The sequence below is a fragment of the Phyllobates terribilis genome, unplaced genomic scaffold (assembly GCF_046119375.1).
Source record: "Phyllobates terribilis strain yellow unplaced genomic scaffold, ASM4611937v1 Scaffold_5__5_contigs__length_657084704, whole genome shotgun sequence".
NCBI lineage: Eukaryota > Metazoa > Chordata > Amphibia > Anura > Dendrobatidae > Phyllobates > Phyllobates terribilis.
In genome coordinates, this window is record NW_027362765.1 from 25,350,752 (window position 1) to 25,369,879 (window position 19,128).

The window sequence follows — 19,128 nt, forward strand, 5'->3', positions numbered from 1 at the left end:
AGACTATAGAAGCAGCAACTGTCCGATCGCCTCTGCTACATAGAGGCGATGATCAGATCGCCTCTATGTAGTAGAAATGCTCATGTGCTATGAGCGCCGACCACTAGGTGGCGCTCATAGCAATCTTTACAGGACAACCGCAGGGGTCTGCTGCAGACCCCGGGTTGTCATGCATCGGTGACCTGCGATCACGTGACGGTGTCACCGATGGCAAGGCTAATGCCGCACTTCCAGCGCGGCGATGTTAAATGCCGCCGTCATAGATTGTCAGCGGCATTTAACTGGTTAACAGCCACGGATGGATCGCGATTCCACCCGTGGCTGTTGCGGGCACATGTCAGCTGTATAAATCAGCTGACATGTACCCGGTTCAGTGTGGGCTCAGCACCGGAGCCCCCGCTGAACCGGCATTTCCGACCTGGTGCGTACTATTACTGACCAAGTCGGAAAGGGGTTAAAATGCCCTCTGCATAAAAATATCTTTCCATATTATGACCTAAATAAGCCTCCGACGGTATGTGGCCTCCGCAGTCTGCCCTTATGAGCTACACTCGCCACACTGTCTGCCATTACCAGCTATAACCGCCACACCTTCTGCCCCTATGAACCACAGCCTATATATGGTCACCCTCTTGTGATTTTTTCACAGCCAGCCCCTTTTGTAATGTCATTACAGCCAGACCCTGATGTCCACACAGTTCTCTTTTGTCCCCATAGTCAGCTCCTTATGACTTGCGCGTGCGCCGGAGTCCCTGTCAGAGCAGGTAGCTGATTACTGTTCCTCTGCTCCTGTCCCAGGCGGCTTTGACATCAATTGTATTTGTGATTTACAGACACGAATACAATTGACTGTGGGGAAGGACCAATGGCCGGGGTGTAGCGCCCTGAGGGTTCGGTCGCTACAGAGGTATTGCATCTCACCCAGAGGTGTGATATCTCACTTCCAGGTAAGGATGGAGTGTGGCTCAGGACCCTAACACCCACATGCACTACACCACATTTCCGGGGGACAGGGCGACAATGCTCCCGGGCATGAGCACAACAGTCCCTGTCCCTGGCTGAAGTGGGGGGAGGAAACACCTAGAAAGGGGGAACCCGGTAGTGTGTGGGTGGGGAGAGTAGATACCGGGTGCACTGTATAGAGGAGTATATATGGTGGGCACCATCTTAGAGTCGAGGCAGAAAGAAGTGGAAAGAGAGAGAGAGCAGAGAGAGAAGGAGGCTGGAAGCAGAGGCTCTGCATGGGCTCTGCTAAGCAGGCAGGCCAAGCCTTAAGGCCTGGGCCTGGAGGAGAAGAAGGAGAGTAGAGTAATGGAGGAAGCTCTAGGAGAAGACTGAAGGGACCCCAGGGGTTCGGACTGTCCAGCCGCCACCGCATGCCCGTAACTACCAGAGTAGGGGGGTCAGGCCAAGGAAGGGAACCGGATCCCTCATCTAGTGGAGGAGAGCAACTACCCTCAGCTAGTAACCGGAGGCCGTGGCATTGTACGTGCACGGCCCCTCACTTAACCCGTTAGGAAGGCACCACATAGGACTAAGGGGAAACGGAACATACGTTTGCCCGCCAAGGCCCGAGGCAGCTGGACAGAAACCTGGTCAATTGTGGGGTACGACAGGCCAGAGAAAGGACACACGAAGGGGGTCCTGAAAAGCACTCCAAAGGTACCTGGGAGTTGGCCGAGCCCCTCACCTGGTGAGCACAGTACGACGCGGGCAGCCATTACCTGCAGAAGTGGCTTGGAGTGTAAAACTGTGAGTAAAGACCCTGACTGCATCACTGGACTCTGAGTTATTACTGTTGCTCCCGCGCACCATCACCCCCATCATCTGCTTCCACTGCCCTGAGGCTATACTCCTCCCGTGGGGAGTTATACTACCCTCTGCTGCACACACAACATCAGCCTCAGCGGTCTGCCCTGCAGTGACGGTTCTCAGTGACCGCAATCCACGGGTGGCGTAGTCGGACATTTAAGCATTACAAAACCAAAGAGACAGATCCGCCACTGGTTTGACCGCCCTGAGCCACGGGACCGGGTCGCCGCCATGGAGACTACAGACCCCAGTGTCACACAAAGGCCCGGCTCCGGGTATTCACACACACACGGCCCAGGGGGCGCGTCAAATTTGGCGTAGTCGGCAGGATCGAAACCAACCCGTTATCTTCGGGTATTGTGTGCCTAGAGACTGTTTCACTGTATTGAATGTGGCGCCTGCCCCAGAAGAACGGACGCCATGATGTGCACGCCAAAAGACAACAAGAAGCCACCTCCCATTGTGGGCCAGGTCCCAGAATGGCGCCAAAGACGGAGCCCACCCCCAACAGCCATGAGTGCGGCTGCAGAGATGTCGATCAACGTGGGGGGGCTGCCCCTGAGAGTGATTGTCAGCAGATTGCCCCGGGACCACCCCCAACAGGGGCGGAAGGGGAAGAAAACCGAGGGGCAGGGTGTGGTTTGGATCAGTCTCGGCAGACCACACCCGGAGTTGGCGAGCAGCCCCAGTACCCGTGCCAGTGGCCTACTGCAGGCCGAAGCAGCTCCGTGCAGCCTCACGGAGCTGATGGCCCAGCTCCCCGGAGAATACCCTGAATTCCTCCGGGCTGGACTGGAGGACTTGGATCAGAGGATGGTCCAGGCGCAGCGGGAGGCCATCGCGGGGTGGAAAGAAGAGATGGGCTGGTGGGTCGCGGCCCGGCAGCAAGAGGCGCTGCAACCACCCAACAGTGAGCCTGCCCCTGAGGACGGAGGAGGACCGCCGGAGGCTGAGAGCGGCGCTGCAAAGGGAGCAGGTATGGGGACGCCCCTGATACCAGCCAGGACGCCACTAACCTGCCCCTGGACCCCGTCGCGGAGCCGATCGCCCCGGAAGTCGCTGTACCTCCTCCTCTGCTCCCGCCACCAGCACCTAGGCCCAAAGCCCCAAGCGCAGCCACCCGACCATGTCCCACGCCATGCCCCTTGATCCCGGGTATGGCCGGAAGCAGCCCGCTCCAGGCCCGGCCCGGTCGCAAGGCCTGATGCCCCCAGGCGCCTTCCAACAATGAGCGTCCCCGGTCCCAACACTACCATCCTTAGGGACCGACTTATACAGTCAGCTTGCCGGGCCTGATGGAGAGCCGGTCCCCCTGCCACGCGGCTGGGTTCACCCTCACCACCGGAGGGACCTGTCCGCGGGGGCCGAAACCCCGCTTTCTCCACTCCTGCCTGCTCCACAGCCAGTCACCATCCCCCAGCTCCCGGATGAAGAGGTCCAGATAGAGTGGGACCAGACCGGGGAGGACCTAATGGGGTTTTCACAGGAGACGCGGGCGGATGCAGCTCGCAGGCGGGAATTCAGCCGCCGGGAGATTGCACAGTTGGAGAAGGAGAAGCCGGCGCGGCGCCAGAAACAAGAACAGCTGCAGGCCCGGAGCGCGGAAGAGAAGACCCGGACCCGCCGAGACCCCCAGGCTGCACACGGTCCCACCGTCACCAGGATCGTGGTCAAGTTCCACCAGGAGAAAGGGTGGGGGTTCATCCGGGACCCGACAACCGACACAGACCTTTTTGTTAATAGAAGGAATGTGGAGAGTCGTCTGCCAGCGGGTCACCCGAAACGGGATCTGTTCCCGGGGGATCGGTTATCATACACCCGACACCGAGGTCTGCGAGGGTGGTACTCTCTTAACGTCCGGAGGGTGGAAGAACACCGCTACCCTGAATTCCGCTATGTGGAGGACTCGGATGCGGATGAGCCTGAAGAGGATGAGGCGCAGGGATACCACTACTAAAGCGCAGCAAAAGAGACTGTATATATTTACCCGCCAGTGTGAAAAAGTTTCGCGACATGCCTTTTGCGGATTACAGAAAGTTTACCCGGTTAGGGGTTGTTGTCAAGTTTATTTGTTTGCTAGAGTTACCCGAAAAGGGTCTGTGAACTATCCGGCTGAGGAATGGGAACAGCCAACCCTTTTCTATCCGGCTGAGGACTGGGAGCAGCCAACCCTTTTCTATCTGGCTGAGGACTGGGAGCAGCCAAATTTTGTAAATAGTTGCACTTCTTAAAGTGCCCTCTATTGGTTTTATATACACCTACCGCAAGAGATGCCTAAAGGTGTTTGTTGCACTTAGTAAAATTGCACCTTGTTGGGTGACATGGACACCTGGTCGCAGCAAGGACTGTGACCTGCTAAAGAGACTTCGTCGTAAGAATGCTGCTGAGAATAGTTTGTGTTTTCTACTTGAAGAAATGTTTATATACATATATATGCCAAGAGTTATATATTTGAAAGATAATTTTATATCTATTAAAAAGTAAAGTTTAATAATGCTGAAAGTAACAGGAAAAGCTGTTTCCCATAAAGGGAAAAAGAAAATGTTAAATTGCTTTTAGGTGGTTGAATTTAAAAATGTTTTTGCATGTCTTGCAATTAATTGTCTTTTGCTCTGTTCCAGCCCGCGGACGTGCTGTGATTTACCAGGGGGGAATGTAGCGCCCTGAGGGTTCGGTCGCTACAGAGGTATTGCATCTCACCCAGAGGTGTGATATCTCACTTCCAGGTAAGGATGGACTGTGGCTCAGGACCCTAACACCCACATGCACTACATCACATTTCGGGGGGACAGGGTGACAATGCTCCCGGGCGTGAGCACAACAGTCCCTGTCCCTGGCTGGAGTGGGGGGAGGGAACACCTAGAAAAGGGGAACCCGGTAGTGTGTGGGTGGGGAGAGTAGATCCCGGGTGCACTGTATAGAGGAGTATATATGGTGGGCACCATCTTAGAGTTGAGGCAGAAAGAAGTGGAAAGAGAGAGAGAGCAGAGAGAGAAGGAGGCTGGGAGCAGAGGCTCTGCATGGGCTCTGCTTCGCAGGCAGGCCAAGCCTTAAGGCCTGGGCCTGGAGGAGAAGAAGGAAAGGAGAGGAGAGGAATGGAGGAAGCTCTAGGAGAAGACTGAAGGGACCCCAGGGGTTCAGACCGGCCAGCAGCCACCGCACGCACGCTGCTACCAGAGTAGGGGGGTCAGGCCAAGAAAGGGAACCGGATCCCTCATCTAGTGGAGGAGAGCAACTACCCTCAGCTAGAAACCGGAGGCCGTGGCATTGTACGTGCACGGCCCCTCACTACACCCGTTAGGAAGGCACCACATAGGACCCAGGGAAATGGAACATACGTTTGCCCGCCAAGGCCCGAGGCAGCTGGATAGAAACGTGGTCAATTGTGGGGTACGACAGGCCAGAGAAAGGACACACGAAGGGGGTCCTGAAAAGCACTCCAAAGGTACCTGGGAGTCGGACGAGCCCCTCACCTAGTGAGCACATGACGCGGGAAGCCATTACCTGCAGAAGTGGCTTGGAGTGTAAAACTGTGAGTAAAGACCCTGACTGCATCACTGGACTCTGAGTCATTACTGTTGCTCCCGCGCACCATCACCCCCATCATCTGCTCCCACTGCCCTGAGGCTATACTCCTCCCGTGGGGAGTTATACTACCCTCTGCTACACACACAACATCAGCCTCAGCGGTCTGCCCTGCAGCGGCGGTTCTCAGTAACCGCAATCCACGGGTGGCGTAGTCGGACATTTAAGCATTACAAAACCAAAGAGACAGATCCGCCACTGGTTTGACCGCCCTGAGCCACGGGACCGGGTCACCACCACGGAGACTACAGACCCCAGCGTCACACAGAGGCCCGGCTCCGGGTATTCACACACACACACACACATGGCCCAGGGGGCGCGTCAGGGGCACAGGAAGAGAGAGGGGTGAGTGGTGTCAGTGACTGACACTGCTCCCCTATGTGCCCGCACCCCAGCCATCACTGTACTGAATGTCTGCAGACAGAGGAAGATGTAGCGCAGCCGCAGGCATTCAGCAATGTAGTGCCCTTGGCAGGTGCCTACACCTTCAGTGCCATCCATATAATTCAATGGTCCCATATATCCCTCCATATAAGGTCATGGGCCCCACATAACTCTCTATATAATATAATGGTCCCATATAACCCTCCATATAATGTAATGGGCCCCATGTTGCCCTCCATATAATATAATATCCCCTACAGTAAACCCATTGATTAACAAAATGAAACTACCTTTTCCCAGTCCCCGCTGCTTTGGTACTTTGTAGCTCTGCACTGCTTGGCACAGCGGGTGCGTTGTAGTGATGTCATCTTGCCCGCTGCGCGTAGACATCAGACGCAGAGGAAGAATAATGGAGGGAACATTTGCTGATGTTCCCTCCTCCTTCATTGCTTTCAAATGTATTGGCATCCAGGATGCCAATACTTGAAAGTGTGATGCTGCGTTGTGGTTGGCCCGTGTCGATGCTGGCACAGAGCCCCTCCAACTCAGGGGCTCCATAGCAGCCACGTGGTCTGCCACCCTTGGTGTTATACCACTGATGATAATAACCCAAAATAAAACATGCATGAAAAAATAATGGAAAACAATTAATCATAATGATAAATAATGTACTGTGGAATGTTAATTCCCAAAGGCTATCTGGTTTGTCGGGAATAAATCCACCATGTACAGGAGTATCCTCTGATGAGCTCTTCCTCAAAATGGTTTGTTAACTCGTTCAATACCGTTAATTTTGCATGAGGTTATATCTCCATGGTGTTTCCATGAAGAGGAGTAAACTCCTGAACCGTGAGTCATGGTGAATTCATGACCACCAAGTCTATTATTAAAACACTCATAGGGAGCTGGTCCTTTAGCCCTCTCGGATTTTGCTTTTTCATAGAGAACAGACTAAATCCCACTGGACAGAAGAACCTGCTCCTTTAGAGCAGTGTAAATCCTAGTAGACAGAAGGACCTTGTTGGTTGACCCACTAGTTAAAACATTAACCCCTTCACGACATATGATGCAGTTACGTCATAGGTCATAAAAATATGAAAAAAATTACAAAATCCCCCTTTAGGCCCATTAAGAAAAAATACACATATTTGGTATTGCAGTGTTCAATAATGTCTGATATATCAAAATATAAAATAAATGAATCTTATCGGTAAACAGTGTAACAAGAAAATTGAAATGCCAAAATTATGGTTTTTTAAACGCTGCAACATTGCAATAAAATGCAAAATGAGGCAATTAAAACATCATATCTACACCAAAATGGTATCATTAAAAGTGTCAGCTCAGGGCACAAAAAAATAAGCGATCAAGTCAAAAAAATTAAAACTCAGAAAATGGCAACATAAGTAAAAAAAATACTTAAATAAAAAAAATATATATACATCTTTGATATCTGCGTACAAGTACTGACCTGGGGAATCATATTGCTAGGTCAGTTTTACCATGTAGTGAACGTAGAGAATAAATATAATTGTGGAATTGCACTTTTTTTTATCTATTTCACCGCACTTGGAATTTTTTTCCCTATTTTCCAGTACACTATGTGGTAGAACGAATGATGTCATTCAAAAGTACAACTTGTCCCACAAAAAAAGACCTCATACAGGTGTTTATACGGAAAAATAAAAAAGTTATGGCTCTTAAAAGAAGGGAAGAAAAAAAATGGAAAATCGCCCGAGGGTTAGAGGGTTAAAGGGTTAAAACACTCCATAGTCCATGAAAAATAGAAAAAAAGTGGCACTCACTGTAAATAAAACTTTATTCCATGTCCTTAAAACATTGCAGTGGTGTGACCATGTGGATGCTGGACAGACGACGGTCATTCCGCGCTAGCTGCGCTTTAACAGTTCCTGAACTGAACAGGTCCATCCAGCATCCACATGATCACACTGCTGCAATGTCTTAAGGACATGAAATAAAGTTTTTTTTAACAGCATGGTGAGTGCCACCTTTTTTCTATTTTTCATGGACAAGTTAATTGCACTTTTTTTCATGGTGAGCACCCATGTTCCCAGAGCCATAGTGTGATCCACCTGTCCAGAGTAGGCTTGATTGTGTCAGCGTGAAGTGTTTTCTGGTGCCACCTTTTTTTATTTTTCATGGACAAGTTATTTTCACTTTTTTTCATGGTGAGCACTTAAGTTCCCAGAGCCATAGTGTGATCCACCTGTCCAGAGTAGGTGTTGTGCTCGCTCCCGGACTGACTGGCGTGAGCGTGATTAGTGATCCCACTGTACCATGAACCGAGGAGTGCCTGGAGGGGCGTAACTAAGTATCAACCCAATCCGACCAAGGTCGCACGGCGGCTTAGTCGACTCCGTGGACCAAGGAGGAACCGAGCAGAGGGACCAGGTGCGACTCCAGGTCAGACCCCAGTCACAGTTGTTGACCCACACCGGGGAATGCAGGAACAGGCAGGTTAGACTGGCATACAGGCAGGTGGGTATTGGCAAGTACAGCTGGTATGCAGACAGGTGGGCACTGGCAAGCACTGCTGGTATGCTGACAGGTGGGCACTGGCAAGCACGGCTGGTATGCAGACAGGGAGATACTGGCAGGCACAGCTGGAGTGCAGACAGGGAGGTACTAGCAGGTTGGAGCACAGGCTGGATAGGGTCCAGTACAGACTGGGAGACAGGTACAGAGCCGCAGATGCGGTAGACAAGCAGAGTAAAGCGAAACCGCCGGAGCGGAGGACAAGGCAGAGCAGAGAGGAACTGCTGGTGCAGTGAGCAAATAGAGCGGAGCGAAAACCGCAGGTGCGGTGGGCAAGGCAGAGCAGAGCGGAACCGCCGGAGCGGTGGACAAGGCAGAGCAGAGAGAAACCACAGGTGCGGTGGACAAGGCAGAGCAGAGCGGAACCGCCGGAGCGGTGGGCAAGGCAGAGCAGAGAGAAGCCACCGGAGCGGTGGGCAAGGCAGAGCAGAGAGAAACCACTGGAGCGGTGGGGAGGCAGAGCAGAGAAAAACCGCCGGAGCGGTGGATAAGGCAGAGCAGAGCGGAACCGCCGGAGCGGTGGGCAAGGCAGAGCAGAGAAATACCGCCGGAGCGGTGGATAAGGCAGAGCAGAGGGAAGCCGCCGGAGCGGTGGGCAAGTCAGAGCAGAGAGAAACTGCTGGCGCGGTGAGCAAGTAGAGCCAAACAGGGCTGAAGGTGCAGGCAGAGAGGACAGGGCTCTGTTCACATGGAACAGACTGGAAAATACAGGAGGATGGCTAGAACACAGGAGGAAGATACGGACGAAGGGAAAATTGACAAGCAGAACCAGATACACCCAAGGTACTTCCTATGAAGTAGCGAGTGGACACAAAACTCACAAACAGAAGTACAGAAACAACGAGTTGGAGTTAGGTGCAGGTTCAGATACTGCAGGAAAAGGGAAGGTATGGACATAGAGAAAAACAGGTAACAGGCTGGGATACAGTTCAGACAGGAACTGCTACTGCAATGAGATACAAGAACGAGCCTGGGTATACAGCCCCCAGAGTGGCAGAAACAGACTAGAAGTCACAGGTAACAGGCCTGGGAATACAGCCCCCAGAGTGGCGGAAACAGACTAGAAGTCAGAGATAACAGGTCTGGGTATGCAGGCCCCAGAGTGGCGGAAACAGACTAGAAACAGGACAGGACCTGGCAATGCAGTAGAAAAGACTAACTGAGTGAAGGTGTTGGTCAGGCCCCTCCTTCTGGGTGGAGGGGGTTTAAATATCCAGTGACTCACAGCAATAGGCTGGAGACGCATTAGGGGTGCGCCCACAGCAGCTATAAGAATCAGGAAGTATTCGGGCCGCCGCACTAAGCAGTCAGTCAAGAGATATGCACACAGCATGAAATGGAGCAAGGTTTGTAGGCTGGACTGACAGGTAAGATTACGGTCTTGCATAGTGCGAGGTGGTGCACCATGCAAGCACGCCGCCAGGGATGTTACAGTAGGCTTGATTGTGTCAGCGTGAAGTGTTTTCTGTGCCAGCTTTTTTCTTTTACTCCTCCAGTGGAAATATATAATTAAGTATAATCAAAGGAAAAAGCAAAAAGAGGGGGAAGAGAAAAAAGACAAAACCAAGAGAGGGGAGACAATGGGGTGAATAGATCTATCCACAGAACCACGCACCAGAGATTCAAGTCAAACCCTCATTCTGATGTCCCATAGATGATAGTCTAAAAATAGGAAAAGCACAAACAATAAAAACATACTGAATCAGAAAGTGCAACAAAATATACACTATAATAAGCATCCAAGGATATTATACTCCAAATACAAACTTCTAGTAAAAAGACACTCTAAGGCCACGGCCCCACTATCAGTATTTGGTCAGTTTTTCTCAGGAGTGGGAGCCAAAACCAGGTGCGGAACAATCATCGAAAAGGTATAATAGAAACAAGTCACCAATTCTGCATTTATCACCCACTCCTGGTTTTGGCTCCCACTCCTGAGAAAAAATACTGACCAAATACTGATAGTGGGGCTGTGGCCTAACTCATAAATCCAGCGAAGTTCCTTTCTCTTCAAGATTTTTAATCTATCTCCCCTTCTCCTCTGGACTGGCACACTGTCTATCACCCTAAACCCAAGCTGATTGACAAAGTGCCGGTGTTTGATAAAATGTTTTGGTATTGGCAAATCAACCAAACCTGTCTTAATTGTACTTTTGTATTTGCTAATACGCGACCGTATTTCCATAGTGGTCTCACTCACATGGACAAGATATCAAATAAATTGCAAAATTAGAGGAACCTTTATTTTGCATTTCTTACCACTTTCGGGGGTGCGAAAAAAGTCTTCCTTCAGCATGTTACTGCAACAAGCACACCCTAAACATGGTAAATTGCCAATCCTAGTGGTACTTAATATCGCTTGGATTGGTCTTTTACTAGACCCAATATCTGACAAAACCAATCTGTCCTTTAAATTGCTTCCTTGTCTATATGATAAAAGGGGGGATTTAAAAGTGTCATTTGTGGGGTGTCCTCTAGACAAAAGTGAACTGTGCTTTTTGAATATCCCAGCCACCTTTCCACTAAATGGGCAGTATGTTGATACAAATGGAATCCTCCTTGTTTTATCTGGTCGGCTTTTTACTTTCAAAAGATCCTCACGTTTCAAATTTAACGCCTTAGTTTTAAATTTAGTTACCTCCAGATTTGGATACCCCCTCAACACAAATTTATTTCACATTCCCTCCAACCTTTCATCCACCCTAAACTCATCAGACATTATCCTCCTCACTCTGCTAAGTTGACTCCAGGGCCGCGACTCAGTCATTCATCTTGGATGATTGCTATCAAAGTGAAGAATGTTATTCTTATCAGTTGATTTCACAAATAAATCAGTACACAAGCAGTCATATTCCTTATACACAAGAGAGTCCAAGAATTGGAAGTTCTTCCATACTTCCGTCCCACAAAAAGAAGACATTGTCAATCTGGCGCCACCAGCTATGAACATGGATCCAGCTTGGAGAACTGTACACGAAGACAGCCATGTAGATATTTGCATACGTAGGGGCCACATTGGACCCCATGGTTGTTCCCAATCTTGCAGCTAGTACTCATCACTAGTGTTGCGCGAACATGCTTGGTTAACCCTTTCATTGAGCACGCTCGGGTGCTGCCCAAGAATTTTCTGTGTGCATCTTTGCTTGAGCCGCCGTGGCTGCATGTGTCGCGGCTGTTAGACAGCTGTGACACATTCAGGGATTGCCTAACAAACAGGCAATCCGAGCATGCTCGTGCAACACTACTCATCACCAAAGAAAAAATAATTCCTCCGTAGTATGAACCCCAGCAGCGAGGACAAGCCGTGCACTCTCCGGCGCTATGTCCAAGCTGGTGAGCATGTCGGCAACAGCCGACAATCCCTTATCATGATCAATTGAAGCGTAAAGTGATATCACTTCAAAAGATGCCAAAATTGTGTCATTAGACACCTTCACATCCTTAATTTTATTCAGAAAATCAATTCTCTTTCATATATGCATTAACTGCTAAATTCCCAGGAGACGATTCATAAAAATGGCTACCCTATTGAATATAGAGAACCACGTCCTGAGACAATAGGGCGGTTTGGTGGACACTCCAAATTTGTATGGATCTTTGGCAGGGTATATAGGATAGGAACTATAGTGTATTCAACCATTAGAAATTCAAACAGCTTCTGATCAATGAGTTTCATGGAAAGGGCATCATTGATCAGAAGCTCTAGAGGTAGGGTTAAATGGTAGCTTCTCATAAATCATTTCATCACTAAGCTGTTGAAGAATTTCCTCAGGATAATGACAAGTATCCATCACAACAATCGCCCCACCTTTATCTGCTTGCTAGATAGTTATCGATTTGTCAGACCTCCATTCATTAACCGTCCTACATTCCAAAATATAGGTTATTAGTAGATCTTCTGCGAGGGCCTCTCTTGGCTTTTGCCACCTCATTTTGCACCAGCTCAACATAAGCTTCCACAAAATGATCAGTACAGGAAGGCTGAAAATTACTTGTTAAAAAGACCGAAACCCCGCAGGGAAAGTGTATCCAATGATACTACATCTTTAGTCTCTTTTTTTGCCTTTTGTATCAGAAAAAAAGCTGTAAGTCTCAACCTTCTATAAAATGTCTGCAGATCGTTCTCCATTTGGAACCAGTCCACATTATTTGATGGCCAATATGCAGGGCCGGCTCCAGGTTTTTCTGGGCCCCGGGCGAAAGATTCTCAGTGGCCCCTTTAACACATACCACGATTCATGATGCACAGATACCGCAGAGAAATATATATATATATAGCACAATGCAAAGATTTCACTTCTTACATTACATGAGCGATATCTATTATAAATTCCACAATAGCTCAGAAACCGGTGAATAGCTCCACACAGAATACTGGCCCCCATATAAGGCTCCATGCGGAATACTGGCCCCCATATAAGGCTCCATACGGAATACTGGCCCCCATATAACGCTTCATACGGAATACTGGCCCCCATATAAGGCTCCATACGGAATACTGGCCCCCATATAAGGCTCCATACGGAATACTGGCCCCCATATAACGCTTCATACGGAATACTGGCCCCCATATAAGGCTCCATACGGAATACTGGCCCCCATATAAGGCTCCATACGGAATACTGGCCCCCATATAATGCTTCATACGGAATACTGGCCCCCATATAAGGCCCCATACGGAATACTGGCCCCCATATAAGGCCCCATAAGGAATACTGGCCCCCATATAAGGCCCCATACGGAATACTGGCCCCCATATAAGGCTCCATGCGGAATACTGGCCCCCATATAAGGCTCCATACGGAATACTGGCCCCCATATAAGGCCCCATACGGAATACTGGCCCCCATATAAGGCTCCATACGGAATACTGGCCTCCATATAAGGCTCCATACGGAATACTGGCCCCCATATAAGGCCCCATACGGAATACTGGCCCCCATATAAGGCTCCATACGGAATACTGGCCCCCATATAAGGCCCCATACGGAATACTGGCCCCCATATAAGGCTCCATACGGAATACTGGCCCCCATATAAGGCCCCATATGGAATACTGGCCCCCATATAAGGCTCCATACGGAATACTGCCCCCCATATAATGCTCCATACAGAATACTGGCCCCCATATAACGCTCCATACAGGATACTGGTCCCCTTATAAAGCTCCATACAGGATACTGGCCCCCATATAATGCTCCATACAGGATACTGGTCCCCTTATAAAACTCCATACAGGATACTGGTCCCCTTATAACGCTCCACACAGGATACTGGTCCCCTTATAACGCTGCATGCAGGCTGTTACCCCCCACATAATGCCCCATACAGGCTGTCCCCCCCTTATAATGCTCCATGCAGGCTGTTACCCCCCACATAATGCCCCATACAGGCCCCCCCCTTTTAATGCTCCATGCAGGCTGTTACCCCCCACATAATGCCCCATACAGGCTGCCCCCCCTCCTTATAATGCTCCATGCAGGCTGCCCCCCCCTTTATAATGCCCCATGCAGGCTGTTCCCCACCTTATAATGCCCCATGCAGGATGCCCCCCCCTCTTTATAATGCCCCATGCAGGATGTCCCCCCTTCTCTACTGCCTCATGCCTCCATACATTAAAAAAAAAAAATCAAATACTCACCTCCCTTCTCCTCACCTGCTACCAGCTGCCCGCTGCTCGGCGTCTTCCCGCTCAGCGCTCCCTGTGACTGCACTCGGGAGGGCGCGGTGTAAAGACGTCACCGCGCCCTCTGACCTGACACGTCACAGGAAGCGCAGAGCAGGAAGACAGCGGATCTGTGGAGGCACGGGGAGAGGTAAGTATCCTGCTGCCGGGGCCCTGAGCAAGCGGCGGAGAAAGGCGGGCGCTGACACCGCTCTCCTCCGCCCATAGCCCAGCGGGGTGCGCGACCGCCAGTAGGCCCCTCTGCCTGCTCAGGGCCCCGGCATTTGCCCGGGTGCGCCGGGTGCTGACGCCGGCCCTGCCAATATGACAGTGCTTCTGCTGGTTGTCATGGTGCTGGATGAGCTGAAATTTATGTGTGGGGTCAGGAGAGGAGCTGCACGTGCACGAGGTGTACGGAACGGAGTTGTGTGTGTATATTATCGTGTCCCTCCCTTTGCACACCCAGTTTTGGCCTTACAGCCCCATTTCTCTGCCCTGAGCTCAGTCCCGGGGTCCACCGCTCTCCGTGTTATAGATTTGGGGCATCTTGGTAGAAGTTTCTCCAGGTCTCTTACTTAGGCCATGTTCAAACATTCAGTATTTGGTCAGTATTTTACATCAGTATTTGTAAGCCAAAACCAGGAGTGGGTGATAAATACAGAATTAGTGATGTGTTTCTATTATACTTTTCCTCTGATTGTTCCACTCCTGATTTTGGCTTCCAAATACTGATGGAAAATACTGACCAAATACAGAACATGGTCTTACATTGACTCTTGGTCACGGTTACAGCATTATTTGCTCCTCACTACGGGCACAATTACCCCGCGCTGCCTTTTCTAGACAGTTTTATGTATGGAATGTCAGAAAAATATTAAGAATTTCTCCCTCCCAGACCCCTCTTCATCCCCCCTCCCCTATAGTTTTTGTCAGGGGAGAAGAGCTGACACTTTGGCAAGTGGCTCCTATGCAAGTTAGCCCACACAGCAGAAGTAGCTGTAGACAAATGCTACTGGCTCAATTAACATACGAATGCAGTCCCTCTTAGCACAGACCTGCTATAAATAGACACCTCAGCATAAGGGCCGAGATTGAAGGAAAGAGGAAATGGCTCATTTAGGCTTCAAGGAAATTCTGTCACACTACTCACAATAGCCAGCTACAAACTACAGATGTTTAGGCACCAACACAAAATATTGAATATTGGAAGTTCCATAATTTCGATAATAATGGGGCCCATATTTTTAGTGCCAGGGTCAGCTAAAGAATAATATGCTTATTTTCCCGTAGCTGTAATCCCCTCCGGGGAGCTATGGCGCAAAAGTACCAGAATAACGGATCACAGCTACGCCATGTGTGGTCTTTAAAAAAAGGTAAATTCATAATAGAAAATATGGTATCACTTTCAGGCTTCTACGATCAACCAGCGATAAGTTATCCCAGAAGTAGAGATTCTAATAAAAATATGAAGGCTGGAGCCCAGCCCACGTGATGTCATCCCAGGGGGTGTGTGGGCAGGTCTCTCCCTTCAGCATAAAAAGCACAGCGGAAGGGGGTGTCAGTATTCATTGCCGGGGGTATAGAAACTATAAACAAAGGATCATGTTCGATAACTGTCAAATCAAAGTGGGGCACCCCCCCTCCAGCTATACTGAATTGTCTCTGCGATCTTATAGTAAGTTCTTCTTTAATTCTTATTATTTTGTGTAACTGCATATGTAATGTATTGTCTCATTTTGTAAAACCTTTTGTATATTTTTCTTAAACACTGGCTCCCTTTTGGATTACATATAAAATTTAATAGTTCTTTTTCTTTTGTTCTGTAATCGTTCCCTCCTCCGAAGCCATACGCTACCAAAACGCAGGCGTCCGACCCGGCCTGTATTATATTTCAGATTGGATCGGTAGTGGCAGCGAATAATATTGATTGGGCTATCGTGAAGCTAGCAGTGATATATTCCATGCTTTGGGATTCTGAGGTGTATGCACCATAGGCTCACTGCACGCTAGCCGATACCTACGTAGTGAGTACTCGGGATCTTGTGCGTGCGAATCCCTGCTCAATCCTGACATAGTGACGGCAGTGGTGGGATATTGTGTGATCTATCCGGTGTCGTCGCTGCCATTACACACAGGATGTAATTATTACCAGATACCAGACGTTTACTACAGTTTATGGCGGCATTATATTTTTCTAGGATGTTAGATGTATTTTAAGTTTAGCAGGAAATTTTCAGAATGGATCTGTCTTTTTTGTGATCTGTTAATTTCTGAAGTGTCGTTTAGGGGCTGAACTATTATCCTGCATTAAATGCTTTTCCTCTGGGAGTTTTCATAATCGCATTTAGGAAGATTGTTAAAGGGGTTGTCAGGAGCCTCTCCGCATCAGGTGTGAGCGGCTCCAATAACGTTACTGTTAGAACTCTCCTGTTAGGTTTTTTCTATCTTGCTGGTCACATGACCTTTTTGCCTATTTAGTCCTGCTCCGCCCTTCTGGCCTTGCTGGACTTCATTGTAATTTCTACTCTTAAGCTAGCCTGGTGCTTAGTTACCTTTCTCAGTCAGTTTTGCTAGGTCTTCGGACCTTTATGTTCTATGTTGTTTGTTTGTTTTTTACTGCTACAATTTCTGCTAGGAGGTGTCCAACTTTATCCCAGTCCCTAGTTCTTGTAGGGATCCCTCCCTTGCATCTATAGGTCTTCGTACAGACTAGCCGAGGACTTTAGCGGGTCTGATCGCAGGATCAGGTTCCCCGTTACATCGTAGGGATCTAGCTTAGTTCTATTGTAGGGACAGATCTCCTTTCTTTCCTTAGTGCTTGTAGTAGATCATAACAGTTACGACCCAACACACATGCACGATCAGCAGGTATTGTTGTTGGATATTGATGACAGGTAGATAGTAGTGATGAGCGAGGACTAAAATGCTCGGGTGCTCATTGCTCGGGTTGAACAAATCGTAATGCTCAGGTTCTTGACCCGAGCAACGAGCCCAATTTAAGTCTATGGGAAACTCTGCCTAAATTTTGGAAAGACCCCAATACAAATTTAAAGACACATAGAGGAGGGCCTCAGTAACAAAATGTTCCCATTATAAAGGAGCGGTTCTACTATACAGTTATTGCGTATGCAGTGACTGCAACGGCTGCCTAAATTTTGGAGAAACCCCAATACCAATTTAAAGACACATAGAGGAGGGCCTCAGTAACAAAATATTCCCATTATAAAAGAGTGGTTCTGCTATACAGTTATTGTATCGTCCTCCTCCTCCTTCTCCTCAGGCCATCCACGCTGAACAGACGGTTTTGACAGTTGTGTGGGTAGTACCGTCTATAGCGCAGGAAACTCACTCCTGTTCTTCCTTCTCCTTCTCTTCCTCATTGTCACCCAATCCACGTTGGGATGAGATGAGGCTGGGCTATGTGGAATCACCCTATATGGTTCCTTGCTCCATCTCATCGTGCTCCGCCTGCAATGCCTCCTCTTCAGTTGTGAGCAGCGATCGTTTCAGAAGACAGAGAACCAGAATGGTGACGCTAATTATGGCATCATCACCGATCACCATCGTGGTGGAGTCCTCAAAGTTTTGGAGGACGGCACAGATGTCTGACATCCATGCCCACTCCTGAGCTCTTACATGCGGAGGTTGACCTGAATACTGGCGGATGTTTTGAAGCTGGTACTCAACAACTGCTCTGTGCTGCGAACAAATCCTTCCCAACATATGCAACGTTGAGTTCCAACTCGTGGGGACATCGCACATCAGTTGGTAAGCTGGAAGCTGCAAACACTGCTGAAGCATGGCAAGGGCGGTGGAAGCTGTAGCTGACTTTCTAAAATGGGCACATACGCGGCGTACTTTGACAAGCAGATCCGGCAGATGCCAGTAGGTTTTGAGAAACCGCTGAACCACTAGTTTGAGCACATGGGCCAGGCATGGTACGTGTGTTATCTCGCCTCGCTTCAGAGCCACTACCAGGTTACAACCATTGTCACACACAACCATGCCTGGCTGTAGGTTCAGCGGTGACAACCACAGATCTGCCTGCTCTTTTAGAGCTGTCAACAATTCTTCAGCAGTGTGCGGTTTGTCACCTAAGCATATTAGCTTCAGCACAGCCTGTTGCCACTTGGCCAAGGCAGTGCTGCAGTGCTTCCAGCTTCCGACTAATGTGGTAATTTCGGAGATGGAGGCTGAAGATGAGGAGGTGCAGGAGTTGTAGAATGTGCGGACAACCCTGATTGACCCAGGGCCCGCAATCCTCAGCATCGGGAGGACGCGTTCCATCCCAAGGTCCGACTGGGTCCCTGCTTCTACTATATTAACACACTGTGCCATCAGTGAGATGTACCGTCCCTGCCCACAAGCACTTGTCCACGTGCCCAGTAACTGCGTTGTTGAGGGCATGGCTAATGTTCTGGGACACGTGCTTGTGTAATGCGGGGACAGCACACCGGGAGAAATAGTGGCAGCTGGGGACCGAGTACTGAGGGACAGCCACCACCATCAGGTTGCGGAAAGCTTTAGTCTCCATGAGCCTAAAAGGCAAAATTTTGAGCACAAGCATTTGCAAAATGTGTGAGTTTAGTAGTGTGGCCTGTGGGGAGTTAGCTGCGTATTTGCGCTTGCGTTCCAAAGACTGGGGTAGGGACAAGTGAATACTGCGCTGGGACAAGGACGTGGACGTGGCTGCTGATGGTGGTAGTTGCGAGTGTGAAACGACAACTGCAGGGCTGGAGGCATCTTTGCATACACCATGGACAGGGGATTGGCGTGCACGCACAACAGCAGAACAAGCAGTGGTGTCACCCGCAGACACTGTTTCTGGACCCTGGCGTTCGACCAACCTAGTCGGGTGCTTTGCTGTCGTGCCTAAGCATGCTGGTGGTGGTCAGGCTGCTAGTATTGCTACCCCTGCTTATGCTGGCCTGGCAGATGTTGCAAATGGCCTTTTTGGGGTTATCTGCAGAGTCTTTAAAAAACAACCAGACTCGGGAAGACCTAACAGTTGTATTGGCAACTTCCGTCGAACAGTTGCCATCCTTGTGTCTGTGGCCACCACACTGCTTGATCCTGCCTTTTGTGGTGCTACACCTCCCTCCCTGTGTGCTGCTGTCTTCAGTCTG